We start from the raw sequence: 19,710 nt of genomic DNA, 5'->3' as shown, positions 1-19,710 counted from the left end.
TAGAGTAGTCCAGTCAGTCAGTCTTCCGTGGTGGAGTGCGTTCCGGGATGGCTTGTGGGTGTGGAAGCCACACCTCCAAATGACCTGCCAAGCCCTGGAAGGATACCTCTCTTTAAACGCAGATGGCATATTATGATAAAACGTGTGTTTATGCACATGTGCATATATATATATGTGCATATATACATAAAACATATGTACTTAATATATACACTATATATATATATATATATATATATAATATATATACATATATACATATATATACATATTATAATCTTTATTCGTCTGCCTTCGTCTATTTTCCCACAGGAGAAAGTAATGCAGGAAGGGTGCAACATTTCCGTTTCTCAGCAAGGCTTTCAGGGATGAGATTATTCACCCGCCCAAACAGATTGCTAGTACCTATTTATAGCTGCGTCGTAGGTCGGGAGCAAACTAAGGACCTAGGCAAACGTAAAGGAGGGCTGCATCACCTATACACATTTCCTAAGTATATAAATTATATATATATATATATATATATAATATATATATATTGAAATTAATTGTCTTGCTTCAGTAAAAAAATAAAACGAACATCACATACAAACTACAATTAAAATTACGAAAAACTAAAACAAAACGCAAAAACATACAAAAAACAGAAATAGCAATAAAAATAATATGAAAGGTAACAAACTACACTCAAAAAAAAATAAAATGGGCTAACGACCCCACTTTGGTGTACCTACTATGAAACTATATGAATAGCTAGTTGAATACCGGACGAGTTGTTGTTCAATTCCGGTTTCATTTTCTTAATAAACAGCGACTCTGAAATTAAAAGATCCAGTCTATTGATCAAAAAGACAGTACTCTAAAATCTAGGTGAGTGAAAGGATGGTCCTGTGCTAAACTGTGTTCCCTTATGGCAGAAAAAGGAGGTTTAGAAAGAGGAAACCTAGTTCTAACGGAAAGACCTCTGTGTTCCAAGATTCTGTGTCTAAGCCAGCGGGAACTGGATCCCACGTATCGCAGACCACACTGCGAACAAGTTGGGTCGTTAGCCATTTTATTTTTGAGTGTAGTTTGTTTACCTTTCATATTATTTTTATTGCTATTTCGTTTTTTTGTATGTTTTGCGTTTTGTTTTAGTTTTTTCGTAATTTTTAATTTGTAGTTTGTATGTGATGTTCGTTATATATATATATATATATATATATATATATATATATATATATATATATATATATTCTATATATAAAATATCCCCCTCACATAAAAAAATCAAACAAAAAATATAATAAACAAGCCACTGCAAGGAACTTGAAACGATGCATAAAAGTGACTGATTAAAGAATAACGAGTCCTGAATGCAAGCTGCACAGGGATATGAATCGGTGTTCTCCCAAGGTAAGTGACGTCGTTATTTTGCAAGTCACGCTTATCAGCATTCGAGAAAGTCAGCTGTAACTGATTACACATTGTTACATTATTCAGCCGCTATGTGCAGCTGCAAAACTCCCATACACAGGATATACCTCAAAAATCCCGTTTGGTCAATGGGAATGTTCCCGCAAACACTCGCATTACTAGTTCCCAGTTCTTTGTTTATTCGAAAAACAGGGCATCAATAAAACAAAAACAGAAAATCAATAAGAAACCTACCCAACTAATACAAACCAACAACGATAACAACAAGTGAAATGCCTTTATTCAACTCGGCAAAACAAGTGATGATGCAGCTTAAACAAACCCAATTTCGATCTAATTAAAGAGATGATCATAAACACTCATTACCGAGACATGAGCACAGACGATGACTATCCACCATTTGTGTGACTGATGAACCTGTCGTCTTATATTAGCTGACTTTCGAAGCACCATTTGCGCATGTGATGAACCGATTAAAGACTTCTTGATACTGAATGACTAATGATCTAAGCCATCTGGCGAAACAAAATAACTGTTCTTAAAATACTATCCAAACGAAGGTTGCTTTTTCCACGCAGTACCAAAAACTTATTTCCAGATATACTTAGTACTGGACAACTGCAAATGTTGAAGTCTCATTCATATGAAAGGATGAGTAACATCCAAGATTAAAGAGGGGACAGACCAGAAGGAATTACCCTAAAATAATTAATGCAGATTCGACCAAAACAGATAAAGAGATATCTTCCATCGCTGAATTTGAGACAGACTCAAATTCCACACATTAAATGTTAATGCACACACAATATATATATATTATATATATATATATATATATATATATATATATATATATATAGATATACACACATAAGGGCCGGAGCTGGAGCTCAAAGAAGATATATTCCGAAGGAAGTAGTAGGGAAAGGTATCCTCATCTTTCAACAGTTTATTAATGCCGACGTTTCGCGACGAATTCCAGGTCGCATTTTCAAGGCTAAAAATATATATAAGTTTACGAACATTAATAATTGATCTAATTTAATTTATATTAAAAATGTCATGGCAACAGCTCTCAATACAGTAAAAAGTAAAAAGTTAAAAGGTAAAAGGTAAAAGTTAAAAGTTAAAAGTTAAAATTGAACAGCACCTCCAAAGTCAGACATATTAAAAGTACAGGACTTCACTAAAATTCCAGAAACACCTACCTATACAAAAGAAAGAGTAAAACTGACATAATATAGGTAAAAATACAGTGAGGCAGACCAGCTGCCCAAACTAGGCTATGAACAATTTTACAGAGGACGTTTGGGTATTTAACGACGGTACAGTCTTTTTAATAATGATAGATTCTAAAATTGTCAGGTTGTTGTTGTTCCGCAGTTGGCCCAAGATAGAAAAATCCTTGCTGTCAATATATGTTTTACATGTTTTTGAGTGATTCCCCATAAGCCATAGAACAGGTAGTAGGTTATCAAATCCAGAACAATCCAAAGCATGATTTCAGCCACAGTTATTGCACTACATGAAGGGTACATGGGCACACCTATTCATGGGCTAGATGCCCCAGTAAAACTGCCACTGCCATGGCCATGACAGATCCTTTATCCTTAGACTCCCCAGCTCGGGGCCCTATATCTGTGGCACCTCACTGAGGTGGCTCTATCCCGCTCACCAGGTCAAAGCATTTGATGTCTCTGGTGTGCAAATGTCTATAATACGAGAAGATAGAATTCCCTATGGCTCTGGGATTGATCAGCAGCAGCTTGTCAAGACTGAGAGCCTCAACCACATCAAAATGATTCTTTCTACCATCCGGTTGAGGGATACAAGACCTCACTGATCTAAAATATGTAATCAGGTGGTAGCAGCATATATTCCTGGAGGGTATGATATCCTGGTGGGATAAGATTTTGTCTCCTACATTTTGATAATCCAATGGCCCATGCCCTTCCATAGCTCCAACAACCTCCCACGGTCCTCGTTGCCCTACCTCTAAATCACTGCCAGTGCCACTTGAAGGACTTGGACAATCCCATGCTCCACCTATCATGGACGTTGAGCCAATTTCTGATCCTCTCTCTGTGCCTGCCACTGCATTAGTCCCAGTGCCAAGGAAAGACTCGAGTCTCCTTCCCAGAGATCCTAGTCCAGGCCACCTCTCACCTCCCAGTTTGACCCTGCTACTAGTGCCAATGAGAGAGGGCAAACCAATTCTAGTAGGAATTATCCTGGACCCTCATGGCCACAGCAGAAGCTCACCCAAAGGTGCAGCCACACAACCAGTGCCTGAGTAGGTCACCCCTACTTGTGAGTCGACAATGCCAACTTTAACCTCCTCCCCTTCCTCCCTGTCCTTAGCTAACCAGTCCCTGAGTAAGGACTCGGCCAAATCAAGCTTGGACGAAGAACTCAAGGAACTGAGGTCAGTAATGTTAGGACCAGGGCAGGAAGAATGCCACTGTTCCTGTTGTCACAGCAGCCAGAGCAGCTGCCACTCAGGCATATCCCTTCGACTAAGGTCCACCAAGCCCCCCTATGGTGATATCAATCCAACCTTGGAGAGGTCCAAAGAAGAGAGGTAAGTGGCATCAAGGCTCCAAGAACGCTAAGAGAGTCGATAGTCTCTCTCCACACTAGCGCCCATGGCACAATGCCACACTCAACCTTTAAGTGTCAACATGGTTGAGCTCGCTTTCTAACGTACCGTCACACTTTTTTTGTAATTAGCGATCATAGCACTGATGATAGTTTTTCAAAGCTAATATTGATTTTTTTGCTTATAATTTATACTGTAATTAAGTGTAGGAATTTATTAAGTGTTGGAATAAAAAAACAATTAATACTACTATTATTTTATTTCAAAAGACTACATAATATCATACATAAATGCACTATTATTTTTTCGTATGTCAATCTCTAAAGCAAGGGGCTACACACAATCATACTTCACTATGTCAAACCATCTATGTACTCGTGATTGTGGAGACAAATGTTCTACATTCTCATCTAGAAACTGATTTGCAAATCTGTTTGTTTCTTTCACGAGGTAATCAATGATTTCATCATCAAAGTATTTCTCAAAATGTTCTAATGGGTTCTCTTTATCCTCAACTGTAAATTTCACGCTGGGATCAGCAACAAAAGAAAAGGGATCTCTCTCTCTTTCCCTCTCAGAGTCCAGTCACTCGGCAATGAAAAGTCATCTTTACTCCCGCTATTGGTAAAAAAGTTTGTACCCTCAATATCCTCATCACTGGAGGATTCAGAACTAGAGCTCTCATCATCAAATAGGATATCAATATTAGACTCCTCATCTAGTATTTGATTGATCTCACCTGAAGAAATACACCTCCTCTTTGGGACATTCATTGTGAAAGAAGCAAAAGTCAATTTAATGATGTTCCTACACTTTCTATACGAGTAAACGTATTATTACGGGACTGACGGCTTGACAAGCACAGTTAAAGTCTTGAACGTAATACCCGTTGAAGGCGCTACCGAGTAGATCGCAGTAAACATATTATTACGTGGAGGACACTTAACAGATTAAGAAGAATTTTGACCTCCTCTATCCAGAAGGTCACCACATGGGGAACTGGTCACATGTTGGATGGGTGAAGAAAGGAGGCAGTGCCTTCTACCAAGATGTGGGAGAACTTTCACTGAGGTGTTAAAAGAGCTCCCTCTGACCTACCCCTTTGAGAAGGTGGTTGTTAATAGCCCACATGAACTTTGTTGTTCCCTAAACCAGCACCTCCCTGAGGAAGACATCTAGAATCTCCTGCAGACAAGTAACGTGCAACTCCGAGTTAGCAGCAGTCAGACGTCTCATATCTTTTAATTTACTTTTCTGTTTCTATAGTGAGGTCTGTGTTAATATAATATCCATTAATTGTTTTGGGCCTTCAGCCAGAGGTTTAAATCAATCATAAGTGTCGTGTTTCATGTCATTTGTGAGATCGAGGCACCAAGCACCTTCTGTACAGGGCCCCCCTAATATGGCCATGTGTCGATTGCATTCTGTTCACTCTCATTGTTTATGTTACAGATTGTGGTAGAGCGACTGTAGAATCTGGCTTTTCACTTCATATGTGCTCTGGTGGGAACCCTTTTCTCCGCATATTTTGTCATTCCATGTGTCCAAAGATTCAGACCTCCATTCATCTACTTCAAGATCTTTTATTGCACTTGTAATCTTGTTACGGGGTCCTTACGTACCCTCTTTTAACTCAATTAGTATAATCTTTTCTGATATGAATATTAGTGTAAATACAATTGACTAAGTTATTACCCAAAATATTACCCAATTTGAAGTAGGCCTTCAGCCCTAATTTTGGTATATGATTTCTGCTACAGGTAAGGCTTATGTCAAATTCATTCATTTTGTTGAGCACATAACTGCAGAATCATAAAAAGCCCATACAACACCGAAATATAGAAAAAAAGTACTATATTTCATAGACTGCAGTTTCTCTCTTCAGGTAGGTAATGAATGAGAAGTTACAAAAAAGGCAGTATTTATACCAAGAGATCCATCCACAGTTAAGAATGGGAAACAGACTACAAAATTCCTTTTCTTGATGTTTTAATAATTAGAGACAGAATACAAATTTATCATATACAGAAAACCAATGTTCTCACTTTCATAATTTCCTATCAAGATAGGCGTAGCCAGCAACCTAATCTTAAGAGCCTTATGAATTTGTTCCCCAGATTTCCTGGAAAAGGAATTTGAACTACTTCGTAAGCAGCTTTCATCTTTAAGGTATCCTGACCATATAATTGAGAAAGCGATTCATAAAGCAAACATAATTTTCTAACGGCCCCATCTAGAGAAGACCAGAGAGACACCCAACAATAAAATAAAAATTCCACCCCTGGACAGGACTAAGACGGTGACCCAGACTCTCGGAAAATCTAACCCTTTTGCCTTTACCTACCCAAATACCTTAGCCAAATCCCTGATTAACATCCAACAAAAGACAATCCACAGAGACTCAGGAGTATACAAAAACCCATGCCTCGACTGTGACCAATCTTACATCGGTTTTACAGGAAAGCCACTTCCCAAGAGATTAATACAACATAAACAGTCAGTTAGGTATGGACAACAGAACTTAGCTATTTTCAACCAAATAAATAATCATAATCACAGAATAAACTGGATCTTGTCACATATAATTTATAGCAGCAACTGTCAATAGAAAAGTCAATGATGGAGTCGGCCTTGATTAAACAAAGACGGGTAATGAACATCTCAAAGGGCACCTGTGATTCAGATGTCATAAATAAAATCTTCCTTCAACCAACTCTTAAGAGGATTAAAGAGGAATTATCGGTGGGAGTGACATAAAATGGCTCAACTGTGGATTGCTCTCTTGGTATAAATACTGTCTTTTCTGTAACTTTTCTCATTCAATACCTAACTGAAGAGAGAGACAGCAGTCTTTGAAATATAGTACTTTATTTCTATATTTTGGCCTTTTATGGGCTCCTTTTATTAGATGGAATTCTGTTGTAACAGAACATTTTTACCATTCACATATAGTATATACACACATATACACATTAAGTGTATACACGTCCTTTATACCACACCCTGGTGGAATAGAGCCAAAAGGTCTTAAAGGATGATGTTGCTTTAAATTCATGAAGATTGCTAGCCGTTTCACTTAAAGGTTGGATCGACATGAAAAAAAGACACACCAGTCACTGCTACATCATACTTCTACTTCTAAATCGTGGATGAAATCCAAGCCCAAATAACTTTCAGAATACTAACCGCTTCATATGCTTATAAAGGGTCATTTTCAACACACTGAGCGCACTACTTATGCTTTGCAATTCATTTCTGTATTACAACCTAGAACATTTCATGTATTAATGCCCTTCCTTTTTATCACCTGTTTCATGACATCTACCCTGTATTTTCTTGGTCTTTCCCCTCCTCACTCCTATTACTTTCGAACTATATCTTCAATCACCAACCTACTATCATCCATTCTCTCCAAATTACCAAACCATGTTAATAGACTCTAATCCAGACTTGACCATACACTAACCTTTTTACCTCTTCTTCTACACACCTCAATATTTATCATCTTTTCAAAAATTTATGCCAGACATAACATCAAAAAATCTCCACAGCTCAAAATTATCTTTTCGCTCACATAAAACATCTATGTACTTTTGGTTTCTTTATACCACAAACAGATCGCCTTAACAGCTTAACTTTTTTTTTCTTGCATGCCACATGCGCTCTTGGCTTTCTTTATACCAACAAATAGTTCACCTCTAAAGCTTTATTTGTTTTTGCTCGTACACAACATCCACTCTTCTTTTTTTTTTATAAACCAAACAAACGGTTCACCTCAAAAGCTGTAAGTTTTTATTATCACTTGCATATAACAACATCCAGTCTTGGTTTATTTAAACCAACGATGAGTTCACGTCAACTGTTTCATATTTTTTTCACTCATGATACCATCTGCTATTGATTTTTTTTCGATACCAATAAGCAGTTCAATTAAACAGTTTAAAATTCCCTTTCACTCAATTACAACATTCATTTTTTATTCAATTATACAACACCCACTATTATTATTTCATACCAACAAACAGTTTATCTCAAAAGCTTCATATTTTTTTTACTTTTATACAGCATTTGCTACTGTTTTTTATATAAAAAATCATCTCAATAATTTTAAAATTACATTTTTTTTCCACTCGCATACAATTTCCATTTCTTTTTTATACTAACGAACAGTTCACGCCAACAGATTAAGATCTTTTATTTCACCTCGCATACAACACCAGCTCTTGGTTTTGATATACCAACAAAACGTTAATCTCAGCAGGTTATATTCTTTTCACTCATACAACATCCACTCATTTTTGTAGTTATTTTTATACCGACATATATTTAATCTGAACAGCACCAATATTTTAATTCCCCTTGCATTAAACATCCACTCTTGATTTTGTTCATACCAACAAACTTCACCTCAACAGGTTCGTTTTTTTTTCCTAACTCGCACACAACATCCACTCTTAGTTTTATTTTGCCATCAAAGCACTCATCTTACAACATTCCCAACTCTTTGGTTTTTTTTATACTAAATTGGAGACGAGATCATCTTATCAGTTTAAAATTCTTTCTAACTTCCATAAAACATCCATCTTCATTTTTTACCAACAAAGAGTTAATCTCAACACCTTAAAATTCGGTTTAACTTCACAACAGGAGCCATTTTTTTTTTTATTTTTTTTTTATTTTTACACCAACTAAACGTTCATCTCAACAACTTCAAATCTTGTTTTTCACTGTCAAAACATCTACACTTAGTTTTAATATACCAAGAGAGTTCATCTCAACAGCTTAAATGTTTTTGAAATTGCATACAAAATCCACGCTTTTTTTTCTCTACATAGGCAAACAGTTCATCTTAACAACTTAACATTTTTTCACTCACACATCAACTCATCTCCTTTTATACCAACGAACAGTTCATCTCCAAATCTCCATTACTTTTTTTTTTACTCTATACAACACCTACTCTTTTTTTTTATATTAACAAACAGTTCATCTCAACTTGCAAATATTTTTCACTCGCATACAACATCCCTTATTGGAATTTCTTTTATGAAAACAAACTGTTAATCATTACAGCTTCAACTTTTCTTTTTTCACTCGTATAAAATATTTGCTATTGCCTTTTTTAACCAATATATACTTTATCTCAATAACTTCAAATTGCCTTTTTTTCCAACATAAAATATCCACTTCTTTTTTATACCTACCTCTCAAAAAACACCAGATCTTGGTTTTATTACACTAGCAAGCACTTCATCTTGACAGCTTATATTTATTTCACTACCATACAACATCCAGTCTTTTTTATGGCTATTTTTTATACCGAAATACAGTTCATAGCAATAGCACTAATTTTATATTCCACTTTTTTTTTTTTACCAACATAGTAGACTTCATCTCAGCTGCTTCAAATATTTTCCACTCGTATACAATATCCAGTCTTGGATTTTTTTTATAAAAATCAACAGTCCATCTCAATAGCTTGGGCTTATTTTTTTTTCTTTACCCGAATACAATATTTGCTATTTTTTGTATGCTAACAAAGAGTTCATTTCAATAACCTCAAAAAGATTTTTTTTCTTTTTTTTTCACTCGAATACATCATTTGCTATTTTTTTTATGCCAACAAACAGTTTATTTCAATAACCTCAAATAGCTTTTCTTTCACTCGCATACAATATCCACTTCTTTTTTAACAGTTTATATCACCAGCTAACATGTTTTTTTTTCACCTCGCATACAGCATCAGTTCTCGGTTTTATTATACCCACATACAATATCCACTCTTATTTTTTATAGTAATTTTTATACTGAAATACAGTTAATCTTAACAGCACCGAATTTTTAAAATATCCCTTGTATGCAACATCTACTCTAGATTTTGTTTATGCCGATAAACTGCTCATCTCAACAGCTTAAATTTTTTTTTCTCGCGCACAAAATCCAGAGTAGGGAAACAGATATTCAGTGTGCAGAGTAGGGAAACAGATATTCAGTGTTACTTGGTGGGTGGTAGGTTCCCCAGCCATATCGGGTACTGCGAAATAAGTAGGTTTAGTTCAGAATACGACATTCTAGGAAAGGTTAGATATTTCACACATATCCCTGTCTCCCTACTCTGCATGTACAGTCACTAATATAAGTTCATGGATGTCCGGGTGTTTGAGAGAGATTTCCATTTCACCCCTTTCTGGATGACAGGTGTCTGGGAGTGCGAAACTGGCAAAATGTTCAACTACCTAACTCTGCTGTAGGAATTCGGTTTTATGCCCGGAGACATCCATGAGTGACTGTACTCACAACAAATAGTTCATCCTCTATAACTTTAAAAAAAAATTTCCACTCACATATAACATCCACTTTTTAATTTTTCTACTAACAAACAGGTCATATGTCAATGCCTCAAACTTTATTATTTTCACTTTCATATCATCAGCTTTGGGCTTTATTATACTATTAACAAACAGTTCATCTTAACAGCTTATATTTTTTTTTATTAACAACATCCCCTCTTATTTTTTATGAGTGCTTTTATAACGACATACAATATATCTTAACAGCACCGATTTTGATTTTCACCAGCATGCAATGTCCACTCTTGAGTTTATCTACAATAACCAAATTTCATCTCAACAGCTTCAGTTATTTTACCTTGTACACAACATCCACTCTTGGTTTTTTTTTTTTATAATACCAATTAAGAGCTCAGCTAAAAAAATTTTTTAACTTGCATAAATCATCCACTCCTGAATTATTTATGCTAACAAAGAGTTCATCATAAGGCTTCAATTTTCTTTCACTCGCAAACAACATCCACTCTGAGTTTTTTATATTGTCAAAAAGCTCATCTCAACAGATAAAACATTTTATAACTTGCAAAAAACATCCACTCTCGTGTTTATTTTATAAAAAACAAAAACTTTAATCATAACAGCTTCAATTTTCTTACACTAACAAACAACATCCAATGTTTTTTTTATATACCAACAAGGAGATCATCTCCAGCTTAAAAATTCTTTTTAACTTCTATACAACATCCACTCTTGAATTTTTTTTTTTTACCAATAAACTGTTGATCTCAACAGATTTTTTTTTATTCACACTCATCATTCACTCTTGATTTCTTTTACCAAAATACTGGTTGATATTCACAGATTCTTTTTTTATCCCACTCATCATTCACTCTTGATTTCTTTTACCAAAATAGTTCACCTTGACAACTTAAAATTCTGTTTAACTTTCTAACATATTGGATACTGCGCAATAAGTTAGGTTACGAAGTTAAGGTCTGGTTAGGTCAGAACACAGCATTCTAGGAAAGGTTAGATAATCACACCGACCATTGCCTCAGTACACTGCATGCGCTCCCAACAAATAGTTCACCTCAATAACTTTAAATTGCTTTTTTTCTTTTGTTTTCCCCAGCTTACACATAACTTCTTTACTTTACTAAACAAACTGATCATGTCAACCACCTTAAATTTTGCTTCATTTTCACTCGCATATCATCATTAGCTTTGGGCTTTATTATACTAACAAACAGTTCATCTTAACAGCTTATATTTTTTTAAGTTACAACATCCACTCATTTTTTTATTTTTTTATGGGAGTGATTTTATACTGACCAAATAGTATTTCTCTTCAGCACCAATTTTTTACTTTCACTTGTATACAACGTCCAATCTTGATTTTATTTACACTAACAAACTGTTCATCTCAACAGCTTCAATTATTTTTACTTGCACACAACATCCACTCTTGGTTTTTTTTATACTAATAAAGAGCTCAGCAAAAAAATTTTCAACTCACATACAACATCTATTCTTGTTTTTTTATACCAAGAATTTCCTTTCACTCGCACACAACATCCACTCCTCCCTGGTTTTTTATGCCATCAAAGAGCTCATCTCAACAGTTAAAACATTTTTTGACATGCAAAAACATCCACTAGGTTTAAGAAAAAAAAAAAAACAATTAATCGTAACAGCTTCAATTTTCTATTAATCGTAACAGCTTCAATTTTCTTTCACTTGCATACAACATCCACTCGGGGTTTTATACCAACAAAAAGATTATCTCCAGTTTATAAATTCTTTCTAACTTCCATAAAATATCCACTCTTGATTTTTATTACCAATAAAATGTTCATCTCCACAGATTTCCTTTTTTTTTCATTCACACTCATTCACTGTTGGTTTCTTTTTTTCAAACCAAAATAGTTCATCTCAATAGCTTTACAATTCTGTGTTTAAAAACATTCTAATAATAAAACATTCATGATTTTTGCTTATACCAACACAATTTTTTTTACTCACACAACATCCACTCTCGGGTTTTAAATACCAACAAAGACTTCGTTTGACAGCTTAAAACTTTTATTAAATTGCATACAAAATCCACTCTTACTTTTCTTTATATAACCAAACAGTTGATCTTAAAACCTCCAATTTTTTTTCACTCACACAACTGCTTCAGTTTTTTAATTTGCACTTTCATACATTCAATCTTATTATTTTTCTTTAACCAACAAACAGGTGTTTTCAACAACTTTAAATATTTCCCACTTGCATATGACATCCAGTGTTGGAATTTGTTATAAAAACATACAGATCATTTCAACCGCTTGAACTTTTTTTTTTTTTTTTTTTTTACTCACATACATTTGCTATGGGTTTTTTTTTTTTTATACCAACTAGTTAATTTCAATAACATATTGCTTTTTTTCCATTCGCATAGAAAATACACTTCTTTTTTATACTAACAAGCAGTTTATGCCAACAGCTAACATCAGTTATTGGTTTTAATATTCCAACAAATTATTCATCCTCACGTCTTCCATTTTTTTCACTCACATACGACATCCAGTCTTTATGCTATTTTTGTACCGAACTGCAATTCATTTCAACATCACCATTTCTGTTATTTTACCTTGCATACAACGTCCACTCTAAATTTGGTTTATACCAACAAACTGCTCATTTCAACTGCTTCAAAATTTTTTCTCTCACAAAACATCCACTCTTGGTTTCATTATATCAATAAAAGGGTAGCATGTAGTAGAGAGACAAGGATAGTCAGTGTTATTGGAAGAGGAGGAGGAGAGTCGACTTGCCGGCCAGATCGGGTACGGCGCAATAAGTTACGTCACGAAGTTAAGGTCTGGTTAGCTCACGACTAGCATTCTAGGAGAGGTTTGGATTTCTCACACCTACCACTGTCTCACTATTCTGCATGCGCTCCCAACAAGTAATTCATCTCAATAACTTTAAGTTGTATTTTTATTGATCGAATATAACTTCCCCTTCTTTTTTTACTAATAGTTCATGCACAACACCTTAAATCTTTTATTTTCACTCGCACATCATGAGCTTTTGGTTTCATTATACCAACAAACAGTTCATCTTAACTGCTTATATTTTTTCACACACAAACAATATCCACTCTTATTTTTATGAGTGTTTTATGACATACAGTATATCTCAGCAGCACCATTTTTTTTACTTACATACAATATCCACTCTTGATTTTGTTTATATCAACGAACTGTTCCTCTTAACAGCATCAAAATTTTTTTTTTTCACTTGCACACAAAATCCACTCTAGGTTTTCTTTTATACCAACAAGCAGCTCACCTAAAATCTTTTTAAACTGCATTGAACAATCATAACAGCTTCATTTTTTTCACTTCCATACAACATCCGCTGTTGGTTTTTAATTTTCAGAAAAAAAACTGTTGTGTTGGCTTTGTCTCTCCGTTTGCACTTCTTTGTGTGGTGTGCACTATTTCTGTCCTCCGTCAGATCTTAAAAACTACAGAGGCTAGAGGGCTGCAAATTGATATAGTTATCATCCACCCTCCAATCATTAAACATGCCAAATTGCAGCCGTCTAGCCTCAGTATTTTTTTTAAATTTCATTTAAGGTTAAATTTAGACATAATCTTGTGTTTGGCAACGATATAGGCCAGGCCAGGTCACCACAGGCCGTGGTTAAAGTTTCATGGGCCTCGGATCATACAGCATTATACCAGACCACCTAAAAATAAATCTGTTTTCGGTGGCCTTGATTATAAGATGTAAGGTAAACTCGACTGCGCCGAAGAAACTTCGGCGCATTTTTTTACCTGTTTTTTTTTTTAATACAAACAAAGAGTTCATCTCAGCTTACAATTCTTTTAAACTTGCATACAATATCCACTCATGGTTTTCTTTTTACTAATAAACTATTCATATGAACAACTTCAATTTTGTTTTTTTTATTTACATACAACATCCACTCATGGTTTTTTGTAAACAAACAAAGAGTTCATCTCAAAAGATGAAAATTCTGTTTAACTTACTAACAATATCTACTCATGATTATTATTTTTTTACCAAGAAACTGATCATCTCAACAGCTTCAGTTTTTTTCTGCACTCACATACAACATCAATTTTTGTTTTCTTTTTGCCAACAAGGAGTTCATCTCAATGCCAAAAAAATTCTTTTCAACTTACATACAGCATCCACTCTTGATTTATTTTTACACCAACAAACTGTTCATCTCTACAGATTCATATTTTTTTCTACTTGTTTACTAGATCTACTCTTGATCTTTTTTATTCCAACAAACTGTTCATCTCAACGGCTTCAATATTTCCTAACTCACATATAATATGCTCTCTTGGTTTTTTTACACCTACACAACGTTCATCTCAACAGTTTAAATACGTTTTGTCTAGATTTTTTATTACCAACAAACAGTTCATCCCTACAGCTTCATACTTTATATCAGTTGCACATAGTATCCACCCTTTGTTTTTTAATACAAAACAAAAATACTATCCACCCTTTGGTTTTTTAAATTTACAAAACCAAAACAGTTTCATTGCAGCAGGTTAAAATTTTTTCCTCCTTACATACAAACACTCTAGGTTTGTTTTTATATAAAAAAAAATTAATTTCAACAGTTAGCAATTTTTTCCACTCACATAGATCTACCCTATTTTTTATGCCAACAAAGAATTAATTTCATTAGCAACAAATTTTTTAATAGCATTCACAGATAAAATCCACTAATGAATTTTTTAAATTAATAAATAGTTCATTGCAACAGTCTCGATTTTTTTTATATTATCACTCCCATACAACATCCATTCACGGTTTACTTCATAGCAACAAACAGTTAATTTAAAAGCGCCAATTTTTTTATTGCTTGCAAAAAGTATCCAGCCTGAAGATTTTTATACCAACAAATGGTTCATATCAAAAGCTTAAAGTTTTTCCTTGCATGCAACGTCTACTGATATTTTTTTAGCCAACAAACAGTTCAGTTTAGAGCTTCAAATTGCTTTCTTTCATTCGCACATAAACTCCACTTATTTATTATATCAACAAACAATTCATCTCGACAGCTTAAAATTCTTTATTTTTCTCCATTTTTACTCCCATACAAATAAGCTCATGGTTTTACTATAGCCAAACTAAGCATTTTCTTTTCTGCTTCAGCTTTTTTTTCACTCACATACAAATGGGGAGTTTACACTAGGTTTCACCCCACGCTGCATGTGTAAGACTCATCACCAACTCCTCCCAAATTCTTGTTAGCCCCACCAACTGGACTGCTCATCAAGAGTCACACCACACCACTAACTCACCTTAATGAGCAGTCCAGTAGGCCGGGCTAACAAGAATTTGGGAGGAGTTGGTGATGAGTCTTACAAATGCAGCGTGGGGTGAAGCCTAGTGTAAACTCACCACAACATCCATTCTTATTTTTTTATTCCAACAAACAATTATCTTAAGAGCTTCATGCTTATTATTTACTCATACAACCTCCACTTTTGATTGATAATATCTCAACAGCACCATTTTTTTTTTTATTTTCACTTGCATACTACATCCATGCTTGTTTTTTGGTTTTTTTTTTCATATCAACCCAGGGTTCTATAACAAAACAGCTTCAAAGTTTTTCCACTTGTATACAACATCTACTCTTGCTTTTTTTTATTATACCAAGAAAATAGTTCACTATAACAGCTTCAATTTTCTGTCAATTGGATACAACATCTACTCCGGTTTTTATTTACACCAGTAAACAGTTCATTTCATCAGCTTCATATTTTTTTCCCTTTTTGTTTGTTATACTAACAAAAAGTTAATCTCACCAACTTCAATTTTTTTCCTCACTTTGTTTGTTTGTTTGTTTTACTTTTATACCATGAACAGCTTAAAACTTTTTCAGTTATATGTATGTATGTATGTATGTGATATATATAATATATATATATATATATATATATATATATATATATATAAATAATAAATCACATTAATCATAAACTGGGGGGGGGGGGGGGGGGGGGGGGGGGGGGGGGGGGCTGGTTTTTTTATAAAAAAAAAAAACCTGTTCATCACAACATTTTCATATTTTTATATTTTGACTTGCAAACATTTGCTATCGGATTTTTATACCGACAAATAGCTCTCTCAAAAACTGTAAATTGTTTATTTTAAATCTCATACAACATACATTTTATTATATAACAACAAACAGTTCATCTCAACAGGGCATTTTTACTTGTTACAGTAACAAACAGTTCACATCAACTTCAAATTTTTTATAGCTCAATATAAAACATCTATGCTTGGTCTTTTATACACCTACAAACACTTCATCTCAACAGCTTCAAATTATCTATGTTTAATTGCATGCTACATGTGCTCCTGCTTTTTTTTTATTAGCAACCAACAGTTCACTTCAACTGCTTCAATTTTTGTTTCACTTGTAAACAACAGCTACTCTTGGTTTTTACTATACCAACAAACAACCCACCTCCTTGCATACAACAATTCTCTTGTTGTTTTTTTTTTATATCAACATAGAGTTCACCTACAGCGTTTCATATTATTTTTTTCCTTCACATACACCTACTGTTTTATTTGTACCAACAATTTACCTAGATAGCATATTTTTTTCACTCGCATACAGCCTCTACTCATTTCTTCTAAACAGCTCATCTTAACAGCTTATTTTCATTTTTACTCACATAAAATATTTACTCTTGATATTTCATACCAACAAATACTACATTTCAACAACTTCAAAATTTTTTCAGTTGCGTAAAACGCCTTTTTGTTTTTTTATTTCTTATACCAACAAATTGTTATCTCAACAGTTTCAAAGTTTATATTTTCACCTGCATACAACATCTGCTCTTGTTTTTCTTTTACACCAACGAACTGTTCATTTCAACTGGTGCAGTTTTTTTTACTAATCATACAACAACCACTCTTCGGTTTTTTATATCAACAAGCTGTCCATCTTAACAGATACTTTTTTTTATATTATTACACTCATGCAACATCCATACTTATTTTTTCTGCTACATAAATCATCAACAATACTTTCCCTTCACTTACACTATTCATACTGCTTTTTTCTTCGCACACAACACTGACACTTTGCCTCTATGAAAGAGAATTAACTAAAGGATCCCTTCCCACAATCCTACCATGGTCACAAACTTTTCAGGCCTCCTCCTAGTGTACTACTTCCTTTCCTCATTTACTTGTGACTCACCTTTTCTCTCACTCTGCCTAAATGTGCTTGCTCCCAGATATCACTGAGTTAGCTGCTTATATACTTCAAACATCCACTCTCACATTCATTGCTCGATCGTCCTACTTTCCTTTTATAACCGTACTCTTCTTACTTTTAATCTCTTCATTCTTCTCACGCAAACACTCTAAAACTTTCTCCAGTTTCTGCACTTTCTCTGAAGTATCCCCAATCCGTACTATTTCATCTGAACATCAACACGTGTGGAGACCTAACGCACCTTTATCTCAAGACCCAAATTTGCAACAAAGTAGTCATTCTCCATATTCTCCAGTCAATATATATATTCCATCAAATGCTTCACCTTTCAAAGCTCTCAACAAACTGAAAAGTTACACCATATAACCATCAGCAGCATTTAATTTGCCATTGTTTTCATTACGTCATTTGACTCTTCTAAGTTATTGTAGATGGCATACAACTTTTTCCCTTCACTCACAAACTTGTCACATAATTCTTTCATACCACATACTTTATACAGACACCAACTTCCTTGCCTAAACCAAACTGTCATTCTTCTAATATTCCTTTTATCATCTGTGACTCTGTGCCCATATGTATATCTTTTATATCCACACTTACGTCCTTACTCACATGCACACACAATTATTTTATATTCTTGCATTCGGATCTCAGGCTTTGTAGTAAAAAGCGCATCTAAAAAGTGTGAAGAATTCGAGAAGTTAAGAGGGCAGTTTAGCTAACGCAATTACATACATACGTGGTATAAAGTGGCCAGTACATATTACTAAAGATTACATAAATACATTAACCTACTGATTACAGACAAACACACACACACACACACACACACACACAACACACACATATACATATATATATACATACTATATATATATATATATATAATATATAAATATATATATATATGTATATATATATATATATATATATATATATATATATATGTGTGTGTGTGTGTGTGTGTGTGTGTGTGTGTGTGTGTGTGTGTGTGTGTATAGGAGAACGAACAGCATAGTGGGGGCATTTTCGGCATAAAGATTAGTTAATTTCACACATGTACTTCGATAACTTCCCATGTGGTGTCATTTCTAACTATATCCTATATCCAGTCATCTGAGTCTTTATTTTCTTCTTGGAGCTGTATTCCCAAATCTATATATTCCTTTTGTAGTTTCCTATGCATACTATGATTATTTCAGTCTATTTGATTTAAAAATCTTATTCAGCCAGTTAACTCTTTGGTTTGCCAGTTTTAGTCTTTAAGTAAATTACAACGGAAGAGAAACTGTAGTGGACATTACTGTCATAAAATTCTGAACAATTTAAACTTGCTAATCCTTAGACCACAAAATAGTATTTCATCCCTTTATGCATACCTGCCCTCATTACCGCTGTTTTTTCTCAGAATACTCTTGATTCCCAAGTCTCCAAATATATGATGCATTCTACTAGGCAAGCTTAGCAATTATGTAGTTTCGCTGATTAAAACATCATCATCTCCGCATTTTTAGTCAGTCGAGTTTCTATCAAAACCTCTTTCATCTCCAACCACTTTTTCGCTAAAATGCACATGAAAGGTATAAGCCACGAAGGAAAGATAAACAACGGAGTTTCTGCAAGATCTTTCGACTCAACGTCCTTTTATTAGCAGTTTGTCTGCTACGTAAAGGACGTTGAGTCGAAAGATCTTGCAGAAACTCCGTTGTTTATCTTTCCTTCGTGGCTTATACCTTATTTATAGATTTATCACGTTCTAAACTTTCGTGATTCATTTTATACATACATACATACACACACACGCACACACACACATATATATAAATATGTAATGTATATATATATATATATATATATATATATATATATATATATATATATATATATATAATCATCAAACACTGGTCGTCAACTTCTGATCCCAGAAAAAAAAGGTCCTGAAGATTTAGCAGTTATGCGGAAATCAAAATATTTCATTTAGTGACATTGCTAACGTTACAAAAATTGAGAACTTAAATCTGTGGAGAAAACGTTCTTTGTCACATACGCTATAGTGGGTGCATTCTTAATCAAACAATGGCAAGCTCTATTTAGAATTGTCGTCTAAATTGTCACCT

Source organism: Macrobrachium nipponense, chromosome 24, assembly GCF_015104395.2.
Source record: "Macrobrachium nipponense isolate FS-2020 chromosome 24, ASM1510439v2, whole genome shotgun sequence".
Lineage (NCBI taxonomy): Eukaryota > Metazoa > Arthropoda > Malacostraca > Decapoda > Palaemonidae > Macrobrachium > Macrobrachium nipponense.
Note: the sequence above shows the minus strand (reverse complement) of the source record.